Below are 15,163 nucleotides of genomic sequence, written 5' to 3'. Positions count from 1 at the left end.
ATGGTGCTGCAAATGGCATTATTTCATTCTTTTCAATGGCTGAGTAATATCCCATTGTATAGATACACCACTTTTTCTTTATCCATTCCACTGTTGATGGACTTTTAGGTAGCTTCCATGTCTCGGCTATTGTAAACTCTTCAGCAGTGAACCCTGGGGTGCATGTATCTTTTTAAATACTAATTTTTATTTCCAGATGTATGCCTTGCTATGGAACTGCTGAATTATATGGCCATTCTAGATATAGTTTTTAAAGGAATCTTCATACTGTTCTCAGTATTTGATATACCCATTTTATATTCCCTCCAGCAGTATAGGAGGGTTGCTTTTTCTCTGCATCCTCTCCAGCAGTTATTGCTTGTAGATTTTTTGATGCTGGCCATTCTGACCCATGTGAGGTGGTATACCATTGTAGTTTTAATTTCCACTTTTCTAATAATTAGTGATGTTGAACATCTTTTCATGAGCAGCTGGATATTTGTATGTTTCCTTTGAGAAATGTCTGTTTGTGTTTCTGGTCCGTTTACATATTCTGAGTATTAAAACCATAGCAGGCCTAATATTTGGAAACATTTTCTGCCCTTCACTAGGTTGTATCCTCAATCCCATGAGAAGATTCAGTGATGCAGGGAAATTTTTTCACTATGTTTTTGAAGGCCAATGTCTTTTTCATTATTTTCTGTGCTTCTAGTCTGATACTTAAGGCACCATCATCAAGTCTAAGGTCATGAAGATGTGCAGCTGATTTTCCTTCTACAGTTCTGTAGCTTAGCCCCAAAATTTCGGCCTTGATTCACCTAGTGTTAACTTCCGTGTATGGTATGAAGTCAGGTCCACCCTCAAGGTTTTGCACGTGGGGTGTGGGTTCTGCAGTGCCATTTGTTGAATCTGTTCTTGGCCCAGTGACCAGTCTTAGCACTTCTATGAGCAATCAAGTGAAAATAGAAGTGAGAATTTGTTGCTGGGTTCTCAAGTCTATTCCATGATCTGTATGTCTCTGCTACTGTAGGAACACACATTTGCAAGATAATTTTGTCTCTTCAGCATCCCTTGAATTCCATATGAATATAGGACATTTTTCCTAATTCAGAAAAAAAAAAAAGAAATGATGAGATTTAACAAGAATGATGAATCTCTATATTGATCTGAATATTTTTGTTATTTGAACAATGCTAAACATTCTAATATTTAAACACGGCTTATTTTCCAATTACTTAGGTCTTCTTTAAGCAATGTTTCAGAGTTTTGAGGGTAAAAACCTTTCACCTCCTTGATTGAATTTTGAAATATTTTATAGTATTCTTAATTTTTTTTAGAGTATGGTTGGTGTTCACTGTTGTATCATCTTCAGGTAACAAAGTGAATCAGTTAGACATGTACATGTGTTTACTCTCTTTTAGATTCTTTTCACATGAGAGTTAATGCAGAATACTGAATGGACTTCCCTATGCTATACAGTAGGTTCTTATTAATTATCTATTATATATAGAGTAGCAGGTATATGTTGATTCCTGTCTCCTAGTTTATCCCTCCCAGCCTCCCCTCACTTTCTGCTCTGGTAACTATAAGTTTGTTTGTATATCTATGACTCTAATTCTTTTTGTAAAGAAGTTCATTTGTACCCAGTTTTTAGATTTTGCCTAAAAACGTTATCATATGATATTAGTCATTTTTTTGTCTGACTTACATTCCTGGCTATGAAAATCTCTAGGTCCAACCATGTTGTTGCAATAGTAATATTTCACTCATTCTTATGGCTGAGTAATACTCCATTGTATGAATGTACCACTCTTTCTTCTTTCTAAAAATTTTTTTATTGTTTAAATTATGAAAGAATGATAATACATTCACAAGAGACTCGGAAAATACAGAACAAGGTTCTATATAAAGCCACCATATAGTATAGTTTTTTACCTAGATAAATTAAGATTTTTAGTTGGAGTTTCAATATCATACTCCCATATCCTTTCATTTTAGATTCTGTATCCAGAGGATGCCATACAATATTTCTTCCTCTCTGTTTGACTTCCTTCACTCAATATGAAAATCTCTAGGTCCATCTGTGTTGCTGCAAATTGCATTATTTCATTCTTTTTAGTGGCTAACTAAGATTCTGTTGTAGTGATGCATGGAAGTTTTTCTTTTTTGTGAAGGCCAGTGTGTCTATTTTTCATTGTTTTCTGTGCCTCTGGTATGATATTTAAGGCACCATCTCTGAATCCAAGGTCATAGAGATGTCCAGCTGTTTTTTCTACTGCAGTTCTATAGCTTAGCTCCAAAATTTAGGCCTTGATTGATCCTGCATTACCTTCTGTTTATTGTATGAGGTCAAGTCCACCCTCAAGGTTCAGAGCATGAGGTCCAGGTTCTGCAGTGCCATTTGTAGGATCTGTTCTTTGACTAGTGCCTAGGCTTAGCACTTCTATCAGAAATCAAATGAAAATAGAAGAGAGGGTTTATTTTTGGGTTCTCATTCCCAGTTCTCATTCCATGGTCTGTATGTCTACACTAATGCAGTAACACACATTTTGCAAGACAGTTTTGGCTATTTGTCATCCCTTGAATTTCCATATGAATATTAGGATGTTTTTCCCAATTCTGAAAAGAAGAAACTCTGAGACGAAATAGGAATGAAATAAAGCTCCATATTGATCTGAATAGTATTGTTATTTGAACATTATTCAGCATTCTAATATTTATACATGGGTTGTTTTCTAATTATTTAGGTCCTCTTTAAGCAGTGTTTTAAAGTTTTCAGTGTAGAAGCCTTTCAACTCCTTGATTGAATTCTGAAATATTTTATATTATTTTTACATTCTTATAGGAGTGTAGTTAGTGCTCAGTGTTGTATTAGTTTCAGGCATACAGCAAAAGCAATTGGTTGGACATATACTGATAGCCACTCTGTTTTAGATTCTCATCACATTCTTAATGCAGAATACTGAATAGAGCTTCCTGTACTGTAGAGTAGGTCCTTACCAGTTATCTATTATATGTAGAGTATTGTTTATATGTTGATCCCCTTCTCCTAAATTATCCCTCCTAGCCACCCCTCACTTTGCACTCTGGCAACTATAGGTTTGTTTTTATATCTATGACTCTAATTCTTTTTGTAAATAAGTTCATTTGTATAAACTTCTTAGATTTTGCTTATAAGCGATATCATATGATATTTGTCATTTTTTGTCTTACATAACTGGCTATGAGAATCTCTAGGTCCAACCACGTTGCTGCAATGGTAGTGTTTCACTCATTTTTATGGCTGAGTAATTTATTGTTTAAATTATGAAAGTATACACATTTACAAAAGACTTAGAAAATTCAGAACAAGGTTATATATAGTTCCACTATACATTATAATTTTTTTACTTAGATAAGTTTTTTAGTTACAGTTTCAATATCACACTCTCCAAAATTAATAGAATGTATATACAGAGAAGTTGAAAGATATAGTAGACCTGGGAGCAATTATGAACCATTTCAACATAATTAGGATTTATACAATTTTCACACAACAGTAGGAGACAAATTCAAGTTCCCATTGACTGTAAACTAGGAGACACTGGAACATATCCAGGGACATAAAACAAGGTGCAAAAATTACATGGTCTAAAAGTACTGAAATCATACAGAGTCTATTCTCTTATCACTGTAGAATTACATTAGAAATCAGTATCAAAAGATATTTGAAAATAACCCACACATATTTTCAAGTGCAAAACATGACATTTACCAAGAAAGATCTTTGACTTAACCATTGAAAGCCTCAACAAAGTTAGCCAGAAAAAATCATACAGAGGGTGATTGCAGGGAAGAAAGCATTTAAGTGAGAAATTAATATCAAAATAAGAAATTAATACTAAGATGCTTTAAACAAAATCCCATGTATTTAGAAATTAGATGTCCATTTTTAAGTGATGGGTATACCTAAGAGGTTATAACAAGGAAAATTAGAAAATATTTGTAATAGAGTAAAAATGAAAAGAGAATTTGTCAGAGTTTGTTGCATGCAACTGAAGCTGCTCAGTGCAATTAAATACAATGTGGAGTCTTGAGTGAGGTATGAAAACAAATAATGGACACTGGCATAAAATTTTGTGAAATTTGAACAAAATCAGTACTTTTTAGTTAATAATCCTGTATCACTTGTTAATTTCATGGTTTTTTTTTTAACAACATAATATTTCTTTATATTCTCAAATTGGATTAGAAGTTTCAAGCCTCATTCAAATTTATTTTGAGTTACTAATAAATTTTCTAGACTTTTAGCAGTAATACTAGATGCCAAAATGCATGCAACTATATCAAAGTTTTGAATGCAGATAAATTAGAAATCTAACATTCTAGTCATACTACATCAAACAAGTAGAATCAAAATGTCATAAATTTTTATAATTAGGCAAAAATTCATAAATTTTCTAATATTATACATACTATACATATGTATACAAATGCTTTTCTGCTACACTTAATAAAGGCTCAAGAAAGAACAGCAACAACAAAAATAGACAAATTGGAAAACAAACTAAATGAAATGGGAGTCCTGAATATGAAATAGAAAAAGTGAAATGAACTAGTTAAACGTAAAAGATCATCATATAGTCCAATTGTTTTTAAACGTGGCTGCTCATTAGAAACACATCTGAAGCTTCAGGAAAAAATAGTATTACCTGGGCTTTTCAGTTCCTCTTCACTTTCTGCCATAAGGGTGGTGTCATCTGCATATCTGAGGTTATTGATATTTCTCCCGGCAATCTTGATTCCAGCTTGTGCTTCTTCCAGCCCAGCGTTTCTCATGATGTACTCTGCATATAAGTTAAATAAGCAGGGTGATAATATACAGCCTTGACATACTCCTTTTCCTATTTGGAACCAGTCTGTTGTTCCATGTCCAGTTCTAACTGTTGCTTCTTGACCTGCATACAGGTTTCTCAAGAGGCAGGTCAGGTGGTCTGGTATTCCCATCTCTTTCAGAATTTTCCACAGTTTATTGTGATCCACACAATCAAAGGCTTTGGCATAGTCAATAAAGCAGAAATAGATGTTTTTCTGGAACTCTCTTGCTTTTTCCATGATCCAGCGGATGTTGGCAATTTGATCTCTGGTTCCTCTGCCTTTTCTAAAACCAGCTTGAACATCTGTTCTAGTTTACATTTCTCTAATAATTAGTGGTGCTGAGCATCTCTCGTTGTGCCTTTGGCCACTTTTATGTCTCTTTAGGAGAAATGTCTGTTCAGATTTTTGGACCACATTTGAATAGCTTTGCTGGCATCCTTTACATATTCTGGATTTTAAACCCACAGCAGGCCTATGGTTTGCAAACAGTTTCTGCCTCTCTCTAGGTCGTCCTTTCACTCTCCTGATAATGTCCTGTGATGCACGGAAGTTTTTGATTCTTTTGAGGACCAGTGTATCTAATTTTCATTGTTTTCTATGCCTATGGAGTCATGTTTTAGGACCCATAACCCAAGCCAATGTCATGGAGATGTGTGTCTATGTTTTCATCTATGATTTTCAGCTTAATTTGAGGGTTTGTTTCTGGGTTCCAAGTCTATTCCATGGTTTGTATGTCTATGGGAATGCAGTAACATACTTTTGCAAGGTAATTTTGGCTCTTCGGTGTCCCTTGGAGTTTCATATGAATATTAGAATTTATTCCCAATTTGAGAAACAACAGGAAAAAAAAAGAAACACTGAGCTAAATAGGGATCAAATTAAATCTGTATTTGTTCTGGAGAGTATTGCTATTTTGGACACTGTTAAGTGTTCTAATCTTCAGACATGGACCGTATTCTGTTTATTTAGGTCCTCTTTAATTTAAGCAGTGTTTTAAAGTTTTCAGGGTAGAAGTCTTTTGCCTCCTTGTTTGGAATCTGAAATACTTTTTATTATTTTTAAACTTTTATTGGAGTACAGTTGATGAACAACGTATCAGTCTCAGGTGTACAGCACCTGAAGTGAATAAGTGAATAAGCATTGAAAGGTAAACCAGTTATACATATATCCACTTTGTTTAAATTCTTTTCTCATGTAGGTTAATATAGAAAACTGAGTAGAGTTTCCTGTGCCATATGGTAGGACCTTACTAATACATATATAGTAATCCATATATGTTGATCCCAATCTTCTAATTTATTCCTCCTTGCCGCCCTGTCACTTTCCCCTTTATAGCCATAGGTTTCTTTTCTATATAAAGGCCTCTCTATCTCTTTTGCAAATAAGTTCATTTGTATCATCTTTTTAGATTCTGCATGTAAGAGATATCAAATGATATTTCTCTTTTCTATCTGACTTAATGTTCCTTTGTATAAGAAATTCTAGGTCCATCCATGTTGCTGCAAATGGTAGTATCTAATTTATTTTTTGTTTTTAGTTTTTATATTATACTTTAATATACTTTTTATATTATACTGGAGTATAGCCGATTAACAATGTTGTGATAGTTTCAGGTGGACAGCAAAGGGACTTAACCATACATAATATACATGTATCCATCGTCTCCCAAACTCCCTTCCTGCAGAATTCCCCATACTACACAGTAGGACTTCACTGGTTATCCATTTTAAATATAGCAGCATGTACATGTCGATCCCAAACTCCCTCATTATCCCTTTCCCTGTTCTTCTCCCCTAAGCAGCCATAAGCTTGTTCCATAAGTCTGTGAGTCTGCTTCTGTGTTGTAAATAAATTCGCTTGTATCCTTTCTTTTTAGATTCTGCATACCAGGGATGTCATACAATATTTCTCCTCAGTGTGACTTCCATCATTCAGTATGAAAATCTCTAGGTCCATCCATGTTGCTGCAAATGGCATTATTACATTCTGTTTAATGGTTGAGAAATATTCCATTGCATAGATGTACCACTTTCTCTTTATCCATTCCTCTGTCAATGGACCTATAGATGGTTTTCATGTTGGCTATTGTAAACAATGCTGCAGTGAACCCTTCAATGAAAGTATTTTTTTCAAATACTGACTTTCCCCCCCAGATGTATGCCTAGTAGAAAGACTGCTGAATTACACGGTAATCCTATACAGAGCTTTTTAAGGAAACTCCATACTGTTCTCCATAAATGGCGCACCTGTTTACACTCCCTCCAGCAGTGTAGGGGGGCTCCACTTTGTCTGCATCTTCTCTAGCAGTTATTGTTTGCAGATTTTTTGATGACGGCCATTCTGACCCTTGTGTGATAGTATCTCACTGTAGTTTTAATTTCCATTTCTCTAATAATTAATGGTGTTCAGCAGTTTTTCATGTTCGTTTGACTATTTGTATGTCTCCTTTGAGAAATGTCTGTTTGGGGTTTTGGTCCATTTCCGAATTATATTGTTGTTAGTGTCTTTTACATATTCTGCAGAGTAAATCCATGCAGGTTTATGGTTTGCAGACATTTTTGGTCCTTCTCTAGGTTGTCTTTTCACCCTCGTGAGAATGTCCTGTGATGCATGAAAAGTGTTCATCTTTTCCTTGAAGGCCACTGTGTCTATGTTTTGTTGTTGTTGTTGTATGCTGTGCCTCTGGTCGGCCACTTAAGGCACCATCACCAAATCCAAGGTCATGGAGATGTGCAGTTGTTTTTCCTTCTACTGTTCTGTAGCTTAGCTGCAAATATTAGGTCTTGATTCATCTTGCATTACCTTCTGGGTATGCTATGAGGTCAGGTTCACCCTCAAGATTCTGCACGTGAGGTCAGGGTTCTGCAGTGCCATTTGTTGGATCTGTTCTTTGTCCAGTGACCAGTCTTAGCACGTCTATCAGAAATCAAGTGAAAATAGAAGTGAGGGTTTATCTCTGGGTTCTCAAGTCTATTCAATGGTCTAAATACCTATTCTAATGCAGTAACACACATCTGGAATAGTATTCTGGTTCTTCAGCATCTCTTGGAATTCCATATGAATATTAGGATGTTTTTGTCAATTTGTCAAAAAAAGTAAGGAAACTCTGAGATTGAATATGAATGAAATGAATCTGTATATTGGGCTAACTAGTATTGTTACTTAACAATACTAAGCATTCTAATACTTAAACATGGGTTGTTTTCCTATTACTTAGGTCTTCTTTAAGCAATGTTTGAGAGTTTTCAGGATAGAAGACGTTCAGCTCCTTGATGAACTCTGAAATATTTTATGTTATGTTTAAGTTTTTATTGGAGTATAGCTGTTGTTCAATGTTGTATCAGCTTCAGACATATAGCTAGGTGAATCAATTAGACATACACCTGTATCTACTCTGTTTTAGATTCTTTTCACAAAGGGGTCAAAGCAGAATACTGAAGAGAGTTCCCTGCACTGTATAATAGGTCCTTATTAGTTATCTATTACATACAGAGTAGTGTGTATATGTTCCCCCATCTCCTAATTTATCCTTCCAAGTACCACACACTTTCCACTCGGTAACTATACATTTGTTTTCTATATCTCTAACTCTAATTCTTTTTGTAAATAAGTTCATCTGTACCAACTCTTTAGATTTTGCATATAAGCAGTATTGTGATATCCGTCATTCTTTGTCTGACTTAGATCACTGGCTATGAGAATCTCTAGGGCCATCCATACAGCTGCAAATGGTAGTTTTTCACTCATTTTTCTGGCTGAGTATTACCCCATTGTATGTATGTACCACTGTTTTCTTTTCATTTTTAAATTATGAAAGTATGATGACACATTTATAAAAGACTTGGAAAATGCAGAACAAGTTTATATACAGTTCAACTATTTATTACAATTATCTTTTAAGTAAATTAATATTTTTATTTGGAGTCTCAAGTCAATCTCCCCAAAATTAATACAGGGAATATACAGAGAAGTAGAAGGACAGAGTAGATCTGAAAAATGCTATACACCAATTCGACATAGTTAAGATTTATACAATTTTCAAACAACAGTGTAATAAAAATTCTACTCAAGTTCCCATAGACTGTAAACTACAAGACCCTGGATCATGTCCAGGGACAAAGCACAAGGTGCAGAAATCTCATGGTCTTAAAGGTACTGAACTCGTAGAGAGCATGTTCTCTTATCACTGTAGAATTGTGTTGGAAATGAATATCAAAAGATATTTGAAAGCAACCCGCATATTTTCATATAAAACATGACATTTATCAAGAGAGATCTTTGACTTAGCCATCCAAAGCCTCAATAAAGTTAGAGTGAGAAAAACAGAGGGTAATGGCAGAGAAGAAATCATTAAAATGAGAAATTAGTATCAAAATGAGAATTAATATTAAAGATACTTTAAACAAAATCCCATGTATTTAGAAATTAAATGTCCACTCTTGAATAATGGCTGTATCTAAGAAGCCAAAACAAGAAAAATGAGAAAATATTTGTAATAAAACAAAAATGAAAAGAGAATTTATCAGAATTTGTGGCATCCAGCTGAAGGTACAGCTAAATACAATTTGGAATCTTGATAAGGATTAAAACATATAATGGACACTGGCATAAAACTTTTTAATATTTGAACAAAATCTGTACTTTAGTTAATAATACTGTATCACTTATTTCCTATTTTTTTAACATCATATATCTTTATATTCTAAAATTGGATTAGAAGTTTCAAGTCTCATTCAAATTTTTTTAAATCACTAAGAAATTTTTAGCACTAATACTAGATGCCAAAATACGTGGAATTATATAAAATTTTGAGTGAATATAAATTAAAATCTAGCATTCTAGTCATGCTGAGTCAAACAAGTATAATCAAAATGTCAAAAAAAATTTTAGCTAGGCAAAAACTCATGAATTTTTAAAGATATATATCCATTTTATTATACATACTGTATATGTATTTGTATACAAAAGCTTTACTACTACACTTGATAAATGCTTGAGAAAGAGCAACAACACAAAAAGAGACAGAGAAATTGGAAAACATAAAGTAAATGAAACGGGAGCACTGAACATGAAATAGAAAAAGCGAAACAGACTAAAGGTGAATGATCAGCATGTGGTCCAGAAGCCTTTCAACACAGCTGCCATTAGAAACACATCTGAAGCCTTGGAGAAAAATAGCTTTATCTGAGCATTTGCATTTTTCAAAATATTCCAAGATAATTCTGTTCTGTGTCTTGATTTTAAAGCGTGATTACAAGTTTTCCTGTTGAGTGTCGCTTCTTCTCCACTTGTCTGTCAGCAGAAACGTCCATGTTCTGGCTCTTGTGAGTAGTGTTGCAGTGAGCCGTGGGCTGCGTGTATCTTTTCAAATAATGGTTTTCTCTGAATATACACACTTGAGTGGGATTACTGGATCACATGGTAGTTCTGTATACAGTTTTTTAAGGAACCTCAATATTCTTCTCCATCACGGTTGTACCCATTTACGTTCCCACCAGCAGTGTAGGAGAGTTTCCTTTTCTCCGCACACTATCCTGCATTTATTGTTTGTAGATTTTTTGAGGATGATCATTCTGACTTGTGATGTGATATCTCACTGAGGTTCTAAGTTCTATTTCTCTGATAATGAGTGATGCTGACCATCTTTCACGTGCTGTTGGCCATTTGTATGTCTTCTTAGGAGAAATGTCTGCTCAGGTTTTTGGACCACCTTTGAATTGTGTTGCTGGTATCCTTTATATATTCTGAATCTTAACCAATAGCCTATGGTTTGTGAACATTTCTGCCAGTCTCTCAGTTGTCCTCTCACTCTTGTGTGAACATCCTTTGACACATGAAGTTTTTAACTTTTTGAGGAGCAGTGTATCTAATTTTCATTGTTTTCTATGCCTTTGGTGTCATACTTTTGGACCCACAACCCAAGCAAGAGTTAAGAAAATTCAGCACCACCAAACCAGTTCAATTCAGTTCAGTCCCTCAGTCGTGTCCGTCTGTTTGTGACCCCATGGACTGCAGCATGCCAGGTTTCCCTGTCCATCACCAACTCCTGGAGCTTACTCAAACTCATGTCCATCGAGTTGGTGTTGTCATCCAACCATCTCCCCTGTCGTTCCCTTTTCCTCCAGCCTTCAATCTTCCACAGCATCAGTGTCTTTTCCAATGAGTCAGTTCTTTGCATCAGGTGGCCAAAGTATTGGAGCTTCAGCATCAGTCCTTCCAACGTATATTCAGGACTGATTTCCTTTAGAATTGACTGGTTTGATCTCCTTGCAGTCCAAGGGACTCTCAGGAGTCTTCTCCAACACAATTCAAAAGCATCAATTCTTCAGTGCTCAGCTTTCTTTATGGTCTAACTCTCACATCCATACATGACTATTGGAAAAACTATAGCTTTGACTAAATGGACCTTTGTGGGCAAAGTAATGTCTCTTTTTTAATATGCTGTCTATGTTGGTCATGGCTTTTCTTCAAGAAACAAATGTCTTTTAATTTCATGGCTGTAGTCACCATCTGCAGTGATTTTGGAGCCCAAGGAAAAAAAGTCTGTCACTGTTTCCATTGTTTTCCTATTTGCCTTGAAGTGATGGGACCGGATGTCATGATCTTAGTTTTTTGAATGTTGAGTTTTAAGCCAGCTTTTTCACTCTCCTCTTTTACTTTCATCAAGAGGCTCTGTAGTTCCTCTTTGCTTTCTGCCAAAAGGGTGGTGTCATCTACATATCTGAGGTTATTGATACTTCTCCCTGCAATCTTGATTCAAGCTTGTGCTTCATACAGTCCAGCATTTTGCATGATGTACTCTGCATATAAGTTAAATAAACAAGGTGACAATATACAGCCTTGACATACTCCCTTCCCAATTTGGAACGAGTCTGTTCCAGCAACAGTTCTAACTGTTGCTTCTTGACTTGCATACAGATTTCTCAGGAGGCAGGTAAGGTAGTCTGGTATTCCCATCTCTTTAAGAATTTTCCACAGCTTGTTGTTCTTCAAGCACTCTATCAGATCTAATCCCTTGAATCTATCTGTCACTTCTACTGGATAATTGTAAGGGATTTGAGTTAGGTCATACCTGAATGGTCTAGTGGTTTTCCCTACTTTCTTTAAGTCTGAGTTTTGCAATAAGGAGTTCATGATCTGAGCCACAGTCAGCTTCCGGTCTTGTTTTTGCTGATTGTATAGAGCTTCTCTGTCTTAGGCTGCAAAGAATAAAATCAATCTGATTTTGGTATTGACCATCTGGTGATGTCCACGTGTAGAGTCATCTCTTGTGTTGTTGGAAGATGGTATTTGCTATGACCAGTGCATTCTCTTGGTAAAATTCTATTAGCCTTTGCCTGCTCCTTTGCCCTGCCCTGTTCTATAGCTTAGCTCCAAAATTTAGCCCTTGATTCATCTTGCATTACCTTCTGTGTATGGTATCAGGTCAGGTCCACCCTCAAGATTCTGCACGTGAGGTCAGGGTTCTGCAGTGCCGTTTTTTGAATGTGTTCTTTGCCCAGTGACCAGTCTTAGCACTTCTATCAGAAATCAAGTAAAAATTGAAGAGAGGGTTTGTTTCTTGGTTCTCAAGTCTATTACATGGTCTGTATGTCTCTCCCAATGCAGTAACACACATCTGGAAGACTATTTTGACTCTTTGGTGTCCTTGAAATTCCATATGAATATTATTTTTCCCAATTCAGAAAAAAATAAACTCTGAGATTGAATAGGAATGAAATGAGTATCTATTTTTACTGAATAGTATTTTTATTTGAACATTACTAAGCATTCTAATATTTAAACATGAGTTGTTTTCCAATTATTTAAGTTTTCTTTAAGCAGTGTTTTAGAGTTTTCAGGGTTGAACCATTTCACCTCCTGGATTGAATTCTGAAATATTTTAATTTATGTTTAAATTTTTATTGTAGTATCATTGGTGTTCAGTGTTATATCAGCTTTAGGCATACAGCAAAATCAGTCAGTTAAATATATTTGTATATCCACTGTCTTTTAGATTCTTTTCACACAGGGGTTAATGCAGAATACTGAATAGAGTTCCCTGTGCTGTAGAGTAGGTCGTTATTAGTTATCTACTTTATATAGAATAATACGTGTATGTTGATCCCAGTCTCCTAATTTATCCCTTCCAGCCACCCCTCACTTTCCCCTCTGGTAACCATAGGTGTGTTTTCTATATCTGTGTTTCTATTTCTGTTTTACTGATAACTGCATTTATGGCAACATTTCAGATTTTGCATATAAGTGATATACGATATTTGTCATTTTCTGTCTGACTCACATCACTGGCTGTGAGAATCTCTACGTCCACCCATGTTTCTGCAAATACCAGTATTTTGTTCATTTTTATGACTGAGCAATACTCCATTGTGTACATGTACCACTTCATCTGCACTCATTTGTCTGCTGATTGACAGAGTGGTTCCATGTCTTGGCTATTGTAAACAGTGCTGCAGTGAGCCCTGGGGTGCATCTATCTTTTTGAATAACCATTTTCTCTGGATATATGCCCTGGTGTGGGATTGCTGGGTCTTATGGTATTAATAGTTCTGTATATTGTTTTTTTAAGGAAACTGTATATTCTTCTCCATCATGGTTGTGCTTACCTACATTCCCAGCATTAGTGTAAGAGAGTTCCCTTTCCTCATTACCCTCTCCAACATTTATTCGTAGTTTTTACTTTTATATGCATTTATTTTTTGCTGCGTTTATTCCTGGGCCATCAATTTTTATTTCTTCAGTTTCTTCTGGGGTATCTTTTTCTTCTGCACAACCTCTTCTGGTTTAGGAGCAATGTACTTCTCCAGTTAGCACCTTCTCAGTGTGGCAGGGAGCATTCACATGTGGGTGGATCTGACCATGAGTCTGTAAGTCCTGCACCGCCTCCTGGGGGCTTTGTTCACCTGAATGTGCTCAATAACCAGAGAACCTACGTCTAAGCCCTTAAGTTCAGCACTCTGCATTTCTGAGCATGTGCAGTAAAACTCAGCACTTTTCTCAGGCCACTGGCCCTGCATCCAGCCCCACTGTTTGGCCTGTGGACACCGACCAGCTCCACGCTGGAATGATGGAATGGCACACATCGCTTGTTTACTGTGACATCCTTCAGATACTTGGTGGCTTTTCAGATATGCATACACTTAATGGCCTGGGCGGTTTCTCGAGTGTTCTTAAAGTGAACACGAAGATTTGAACCTCTTGATCTGCATGATTTGTGGGGCTTTCTGGGACAAGTGTATTGTGCTCCATTTTTAGAGGTGACTTCAGACTCTGTAAATTTTATGATGATGGCCATTCTGACCTATATGATATCTCAGTGTAGTTCTAATTTTCACTAATAATTGGTGGTGTTGAGCATCTTTTCACGTGCTGTTGGCCATTTGTATGTCTTGGTAGGAGCAATGTCTGTTCAGGTTTTTGGATCACTATTGATTGTGTTCTTGGCATCCTCTATATATTCTGGATCTTAAACCCATAACAGGCCTATGGTTTGCAAACATTTTCTACCATTTTATAGTTTTCCTTTCACTCTCATGATAATGTTCCATGACTAATAGCAGCTTTTCATTTTTCTGAGGACCAGTGAATCTAATTTTCATTGTTTTCTATGCCTTTGGTGTCATATTTTAGGACCCAAAACCCAAGCCAAGATCATGATGATGTGTGTCCATGTTTCGTCAGTGTTCTTAGCTTAGGCTGAGGGTTTGTTTCTGTGTTCCAAGTCTATTCCATGGTCTGTATGTCTATTTGAATGCAGTAACACACTTTTGCAAGATAAATTTGGCTCTTCTGTGTCCTTTGGAATTCCATACGAATATTAGGATTTTTTCCCCCAATTTGAGGAGGGAGAGCTCTCAGATTGAATAGGAGTGAAATGAATCTGTATATTGGGCTGACTAGTATTGTTATTTGAAGCGTTCTAATATTTAAACATGGACTGTATTCCAATTATTTAGGTCCTCCTTAAGCAATGTTTTAGAGTTTTCAGGGTAGAAGCCTTTCACTTCCTTGATTGAATTCTGAAATATGTTATGTTATTTATAAATTTTTATTGGAGTATAGTTGGTGTACAATGTTCATCAGTTTCAGGCATACAGAAAAGTGAATCAGTTCGACATATACGTATAGCCACTCTGCTTTAGATTCTTTTCACATAGGGATTAATGCAGAATACTGAATAGAGTTCCCTGTGCTATAGTAGGTCTTACTGGTTATCTATTATAGATATAGTAGTGTGTATATGTTGATCCCAGTCTTCTAATTTATCCTTCCTGGTCACCCCTCCCTTTCCTCTCTGGTAACTGTAGGTTTATTTTCCATATCTGTA

At 35.8% G+C, this 15,163-nt stretch overlaps 1 pseudogene; it reads right to left on the bottom strand.

The window, feature by feature from the left end:
* Window positions 1-13,544: 13,544 nt before the first annotated feature.
* LOC129642250 (60S ribosomal protein L17-like) lies at window positions 13,545-14,044 on the bottom strand (annotated as a pseudogene).
* Between the last annotated feature and the right edge of the window lie 1,119 nt (window positions 14,045-15,163).

Source organism: Bubalus kerabau, chromosome 1, assembly GCF_029407905.1.
Source record: "Bubalus kerabau isolate K-KA32 ecotype Philippines breed swamp buffalo chromosome 1, PCC_UOA_SB_1v2, whole genome shotgun sequence".
NCBI classification, from domain to species: domain Eukaryota; kingdom Metazoa; phylum Chordata; class Mammalia; order Artiodactyla; family Bovidae; genus Bubalus; species Bubalus kerabau.
Note: the sequence above shows the minus strand (reverse complement) of the source record. Positions and strands in the feature narration are given on the sequence as shown.